Here is a 7,877-nt window from a genome sequence, read left to right on the forward strand (position 1 = left end):
GTATGTGAGACCCCAGAATAAAATAACTTACGAATGTAAATATTAGCAAAAAATGTGTTTGTTTAAAATATTAAAAAAAAAAAAATAGAAAAATCAACTTGTCTTTGTTTTATCTCCAATAATTGAGGAGTAAGATGCAAAGAGGCCACTTCTATTATAACTGCTTTCTGAGATATTGGCGTTAAAGTTTTTGATGTGTTATAACTTTCTTGTTGTTGAAGTAGGTGTATAAAAAAGTAGTATTGTTGTAGTATTGAAAAGAATTGTCTACTATGGAAAAAAATTGTTAGATTACCAGAATTCGACCCTAATTTAACTGTAATAAACGCTTTCGTCGAAAAATATGTTACCTATGTTCTTTCTGAGTTACGATATTCTTGTCCAGTGGCCCAAATTATACAAAAAAAAAATNCTATGTTCTTTCTGAGTTACGATATTTTTGGAAAAATAAAGGAGATCATATTCTTGTCCAGTGGCCCAAATTATACAAAAAAAAAATTTATTCAAAAATGTAATTTTAATTTCGTAAAATTGTGTTTTATACAAGTAGTATTTAGTTCCTTCAAACGATGTATTCAATGTACATACATCATGAAAATTTTGTATGTACAAAATTCCTTAGGCGCCGAACGCCGCCGCCGCCGCCGCCGCGCCGATATTTTCGTAACTCAGCGGCGGCGCGTAAGGAATGACAAAAAACGGCGACGGCGGCGCCGTAGCTCGGCGGCGTATACCTCTAATATGTAGGCATTAAAACTCGTTTTTACGGAGTTTTTATTTACGGTTGGCTGAATTTTCGACAAGGCACGGTTTAAATGTGTGTACGTTTGTATAAACGCTGCAGTAAAATTTAGAGACAGTCCGGCAAAGCGCTGGTTCCGAACTACATAGTTCAGAAGTATCTCTGAACTACTTACTCCAAACGGCTTCAGAGGGGGACAGTTGAAACTTGCGGTATGCTATGTAGTTGCGCTGTCGTCAAAGTGAACATGTGAAAGCTGAGAAGCAAATGTACAAATTCTGATTCCTCGTACAATACGTTTAATAGCCCATTAAATTCCAGGGTTATAATTTGCACGTTTTGAGTGGCTAAAGAATCGCGTTGATTTTTAAAACTTTTTTTTCTGACTGCATTACGAATTTTTTCCATAGAAAATATATTCGACCAATTTTTTTGTATGCAAAAATGTGTCATGCACATTATTTAATGGGCTATTAAACTGCATACTCGAAAAAATTCTAAAAAATCTGAATAAAAGTTTAAGGTTTAGCTGAAACTTTGCAGATATATAATTTTTGCATAAAGTTTGAAATGTGGATTTATTTATTTATTTATTTATTTATAGAAAATAGTCAAAACTTATCAAAATGATGATGACTTAGGCTTTCTGCACATTGGTCGTCCAATCATAGTTGCTTCATCGTCACAATCATGATGCAACGATTACATGACGACTACACTTCCGCACACTCGGTCGTGATATTTCAATTCATTTGGCGTCTAAAAATTCAGTTGGAGCAGGTATTTTCTGTTTTTCTGATTGATATTTTCGCGAAATATTTACAAAAACCTGCAATTTTTTAAATATAGACTGTGCTGCAACAATTCTAGACATAATTTTTCAGTATATCTCTTCTTTTCTTTTCCTGAAATGTTTTTTTTTTAAACATGCAATTTTTTAGGTCCACCACCTGTTGCACTTGCTTCTGTCTTCGGCCGCGCTTAGGTATTATAACCCTTACTAATAGAATTCTCCTTTCTGTGTTGCCGGAGAAGAGGGGATTTCGCATATTAAAGGTATACAACATTTCTTGTGCATATCACTCCGGCTACGCGGTCCACGGTATTTTTGCGCAAAACCCACGTCGAAATTTGCAAAAAAGTGCATAGTGCAAACCGAACTTATTAATAAGATAGTGGTCGGAAATTTTAAACATTTATTTTAAATAAAGTTTTAATCCTTTGATTACACATGTATGTTAAAGTTTTTGGATTCGGGTTATGCGTTTGGACACAACAACCGAAAAAAAAATAAAAAATATGCGAAACGCAAATATATCTGTTTAAATGAACACCACTAATATTTCCTGCAAACACACATCGATTAACGCAAATTACGCAAAAAAGCTTACTCGTTCGTTTTTAGGCATGCCATTGTTACGAATTTCGAAAGTTCGAAGATACGATTCGGATTGCAGTATACTATTTCTACGATTCGTAGCAAAATCCGAATACGAAAGAGTTGTAGAATAGGGGTGTTCATCTCTAAGCAACCTCCTAGGGTTGCCACCGGGCTAAAAAATCAAATTCAACTTTAATTTAGGGCATTAGATAATTCAAATATATATCACAGTATAGGTAAGAAAATTTAATAAAACTACATTTTTGTACCTAATAATAACAGCAATATAACAGTCTTATATATTGTTAAGAGAATGTTGTATGTATTAACTTGGAGTAAATTAGCGTCCTCAATTACTGAAATATCGGAGTTTTCGTATTTTCAACGTATTGATTTTCCATACCAAGGTTATTAAGTGCACCGAGTTTGGTACAAATTGATAACTCGGTTACCAAGATATATATTTATGGTCAAAAGTGGGCGGCGCCACGGCCATTACTTATCCAAAAAATTATAATAATCTAATTTAATGCTAAGAGGTTATTCCAAGAATCGATTTTGAGTGAATTAGCTTCAATAGTTACTGATTTATCGCAGTTTTCGTGTTTCTGTTAATTACCGATATATGGAAAAAGGATTTTTAACACATAAGTAAGATATAGCCTAAGAAAGGCGCATACCGAGTTCGACACGGAAGCGGATACTGAGATACAGCATTTCATCATAATTTTCGAAGAATTTCAAAATAATCCTATTTTCTTCCAAAATTTTACTACATACCAATTTTCAACAATTTGAATATAATATTTACTGAAATATCGTAGACTTATCTAGATTGACATTTATCTAAATTTAAACGTTTGTATACCCAAAACTATTTCTCTAATCATCACTTATATAACGCCAATGTAAAGGAAAACAAATGTTTATTCCGAAATACATAACATAGTTGGGTTCGCCTTACATTCCCGCAGGTTTCTAGCAACAGGAGTGAAAGGTCCTAGAAAACATGACATTTGCTTATATCTCGAAAACTATTTTTTTTTTTTATTAAATGATCTAAATTAGTGTTAGCATATACTAGTTGCGTTTTTAGATTTTTCTTTAATACATTTTCTGAGTAAAGATATACCACTTATCTGCCATTTTCTGCGGGCAATCTTTTCACACTGCATTAGCCAAATTTCTAACTTTCAATTGAACAAAGAATAATAACGCGATCTCTCCCGGGCATACAACATATTTGTTAATATTCAATTAAAATTAAAAAAAAATACTCGTTTAAAACCGGTATTTTCGTTCCATTTAATTTGAACTTTTGCTTTGTAAAATGATTAAAAAAAATGTACCCTTAAATGCATTACTATGGTCTGTATGCGGAGCCATCACTTAAGATTATAATGCAGTAATCAAAATATTAACTTAAAACCGTCACGATCTTTCTAGAGAGCCAAAATTTATTTATAAGCAGCGTTAGAATATTCAGTTTCCGGTCAACGGTGAGCGTTCGCTGTGCAAGTTAGAAAAGTGTGCACACTGTTCCTGAATTAGTTAAAAGTTCACTAAAACGTACGACGAAAATTGAAAATGCAACTTTGTTCGTTATCACCTACGTAACCAAAATCCAATTTTACAAAAATCGTATCAGCCTTTGTTGCGAAATATTGACGTTCAAGAATTGCAAAATTATAAAAATTTCACAACAAATTTTTGTTCTCATTTTTTTTTTTTTTTTTTAATTCGTTGGGTATAGTTAAGATAACAGTTATAAGTAACTATCTGAACAGCCCTTGGCTCTTTAACACTTAATTCTTTTGCAGAGAAATCGTTAATAATGTATTTCTTGTTTTAATTTATTTTTAATAAATATTGTTAGCGTTTCAATAGGTTCTGATTTAATAAGTAATTGTGTAATACAATCCGGGACTGAAAGTGTGTGTAGGCAAGATGAGTTTTATTTACAAATATACAATACCCCATGTCGTATTACCTAAGTCATGAAGAAACCGGAAAATAAGTATCTGCACCATGTGGAAGAAAAATACTGTTGGGAAAAAAGAAAGTCGAATTTGTTTGTACTTCTATAGATATATCACCAGAAAATACTGAAAATTCGCTTCAGATAATATGCTCTTAAAATACATTTATGCAAGTTTTATGTACAGTATGTAATAAATAAATAAAATTTTTAAAGTTTCATAAATTGCACTTTATTTAAATAAGATTAACAAATAACTCAAACATTTTCAACCGACTTCAAAAAAGCGGGAGGTTATCAATTCGTAGGATTTTTTTTATTTTAGATATGCTATCGCATAACTTTGGACCACGTGAACTGATTTCTACAATTCTTTTTTTGATCGGAAAGATGGCACCTCGCGGGTCCTCCCGTAATTTGGTTTATATCCGATCATTGCATCATGCAAAAAATTAACGGTACTCTTAAATTTGTATATGAGAATTGAAGTCGGATGTGGTTTTTGCTCAAAAATTACTTCTTTAATAAAAAGTTCTTTAAACACAAGATGCGCTCAACTTTCAAAAGTAATAAAAAATGTTAAATAAAATAATGCAAAAAAAAATATTTTTTTTAAAGAAGCTTTTATTTAACATGTATGTATAATCAAAAGAATGAAGTAAAATAGTGTAACAAAAGACTTTTTAGCAAGAAAATTTTGTTAAAACTGCACCAAAATGAATAAAATATAATAAGTTAAGCTTTCATTAGAGCCTTTCACTATTTGGCTTTTAGTAATTTTAACGAAAGCTTTACTTATTTTGTTTTATTCATTTTATTGCAGGTTTAGCAAATTCGACGTACTTTTTTCCCAACAGTATTTTTCTTCCACATGGTGCATATACTTATTTTCTGTTTTCTTCATGAATTCGGTAATACGACATGGTGTATTATATATCTGTACATAAAACTCAACTTGCCTACACACACTTTCAGTCCCGGAATGTATTATACAATTACTTATTAAATCAGAACGTACTGAAACGCTAACAATATTTATTAAAAATAAATCAAAACAAGAAATACAATATTAACGATTTTTCTGCAAAAGAATTATGTGGTAACGAGCCAAGGGCTGTTCAGATAGTTACTTATAACTGTTATCTTAATTATATCCCACGAATTCAAAAAAAATATGAAAACAAAAGTTTGTTCTGAAATTTTTATAATTTTGCAATTCTTGAATGTCAATATTTCGCAAAAATAAGCTGATACGATTTTTGTAAAATTGGATTTCGGTTACGTAGGTGATAACGAACAAAGTTGCATTTTCAATTTTCGTCGTACGTTTTAGTGAACTTTTAACTAATTCAGGAACAGTGTGAGAGGGGGACTGAGAAATGTTATTTGGAATGTTCTCTATCGACTGTGACAAATTTTTTAAGATTCCTTCAAAATTTCGTCAAATGGGTAGGGTCCGACCAAACGGCATCGGCCGTTTTTGACCGATTCTTGAATTAAGTTGTGTTATTATGTTATTTGATTTGGCCGATACTAGCCTCGGCATCGGCCAATTCATCGGTCGGACTTTACAAATGGGTTATGGCCGCCTAAATCGTTCAAATACCCCTATGTGCGTCGCTAGCAGCCGGTCAATTTAGTGTTTGTACTTCACGCTGCACAGTGGGATAATCGACCCTGAAAGTGGAGATAAGTTCATACGTACATTTAATTAAAAATATTTTGATGTATTTATAAACCTAGCACCAAGTGAAATAAAAAAAAGACAAATTCGAATATAGTTTAGTGGGAATTTTTTTTATGTAGGTTTTTATGTCGTTGCCAGAGAGCGGGAAATGTTAAAATTTAGTTTTTCTCCCATAAATAATTTTTATTATTAATGATAATTTGTTAAAATCCTAATCATCATTAATTACGAATTAAGCACCACTTATATCATTATAATAATTATCCTCATCATTATCTTCATTACTATTTTCATCATCAACCTCACCCACATCATCACTTTTTTAGGTAATTTTTTATATGATAATGAATACGAATTGTACACATTTTCTCTTCAACAATTATCTACACNTTAGGTAATTTTTTATATGATAATGAATACGAATTGTACACATTTTCTCTTCAACAATTATGTACATNTAATAATTATCCTCATCATTATCTTCATTACTATTTTCATCATCAACCTCACCCACATCATCACTTTTTTAGGTAATTTTTTATATGATAATGAATACGAATTGTACACATTTTCTCTTCAACAATTATCTACACGTATTTGTTTAAGCCTAGAAGTAATTTAGAATATATAACCTTTAATAAAAATAATCATCATCTTCGCTTGCGTCATTATCATCACTATCAACATCTTCATCATCGCTATAAGGCTGAATAACTGTTGTGCTTCTTTCGGCAAATCCTGTATTTTTTTGGGGGTAGTTGTCTCATACTTGATACAAAAGGGTCGGAACTAATCAAAAATGTATTGAATATAAGTATCTTCATTCGTCTTTTTTTTTGTTGCGCTTGCGAGAAACATGTTATCTGTAGCTCTTAAAATCTTTGTTTCACGCCTCTAGAGCTTCTTCAGACAATTGACCGATAGGTAACAAAACGTGGGATATTATCTCTTATTAACCTATAGGGGACTCCAGTTAACTTTTGTTTACTTAAACAAAACGTTATTCGTGTCTTATGGACCTATTCCAACGAATTTCNAAGGGTCGGAACTAATCAAAAATGTATTGAATATAAGTATCTTCATTCGTCTTTTTTTTTGTTGCGCTTGCGAGAAACATGTTATCTGTAGCTCTTAAAATCTTTGTTTCACGCCTCTAGAGCTTCTTCAGACAATTGACCGATAGGTAACAAAACGTGGGATATTATCTCTTATTAACCCATAGANAAGGGTCGGAACTAATCAAAAATGTATTGAATATAAGTATCTTCATTCGTATTTTTTATGTTGCGCTTGCGAGAAACATGTTATCTGTAGCTCTTAAAATCTTTGTTTCACGCCTCTAGAGCTTTTTCAGACAATTGACCGATAGGTAACAAAACGTGGGATATTATCTCTTATTAACCTATAGGGGACTCCAGTTAACTTTTGTTTACTTAAACAAAACGTTATTCGTGTCTTATGGACCTATTCCAACGAATTTCGAACTCAGAGATGAAATATCTCATCTTTTCATTAAATTCTTTTAAATTTTCATCAGATGGGCTGTTGCGATCTTTCATTTGTCGCGTTAAAACGTTAAATTTATCATTGAATTGATCGCAGCCAGGGTTTTCCATTATTTCATAAAGGCTTTGATGAGTAACCCAAATAATATTTGAGCTCGTTCCTATAAAGACGTGTGTCAAGTTAGCACTACACTTTTCGAAATTGGAAAAGTTAACTACGTCATTAATTGTAGTGTTTTTGTTGTAAATTTGTAGTGGAAAGAAAAAATTTGTAGCTAACTTGACACCATACACCTAGTCGATGGAATTGAGATATTGAAAATGTTATAACAGCATTAATTGTAGCTTTTAACTTTAAAATTTGTTGTGGAAAGAAAAAATTTTTAGCTCTCGTTTTTTAAGAAAAAATGGTATGTAGTGCTAACTTGACACCATACACCTAGTCGATAGAATGGAGATTCCACAACAAATTTTAAAGTTAAAAGCTGCATATTAATGGCATAGTAGCATATTGGATATCTTAATTCTATCGACTAGGTGTATGGTGTCAAGTTAGCACTACATACCATTTTTTCTTAAAAAAC

General features: G+C 31.8%; 1 protein-coding gene and 1 long non-coding RNA gene across 2 annotated transcripts in view; both read right to left on the reverse strand.

Annotated features, from left to right (window-relative positions):
* Nucleotides 1-7,877, reverse strand: part of LOC108359832 (nephrin-like) — a 222,053-nt gene that overhangs the window by 194,304 nt on the left and 19,872 nt on the right. The window lies entirely within an intron of this gene.
* LOC108359833 (uncharacterized) overlaps nucleotides 1,830-7,877 on the reverse strand; it is a 23,880-nt gene continuing 17,832 nt past the window's right edge. Inside the window, exon 3 of the long non-coding RNA XR_001847003.1 lies at nucleotides 1,830-1,961. This is a non-coding gene — a long non-coding RNA (uncharacterized LOC108359833). The remainder of the gene's footprint in view (nucleotides 1,962-7,877) is intronic.

Source organism: Rhagoletis zephyria, unplaced genomic scaffold (assembly GCF_001687245.7).
Source record: "Rhagoletis zephyria isolate East Lansing unplaced genomic scaffold, Rhagoletis_zephyria_1.1 Rzeph_scaffold_00474, whole genome shotgun sequence".
NCBI lineage: Eukaryota > Metazoa > Arthropoda > Insecta > Diptera > Tephritidae > Rhagoletis > Rhagoletis zephyria.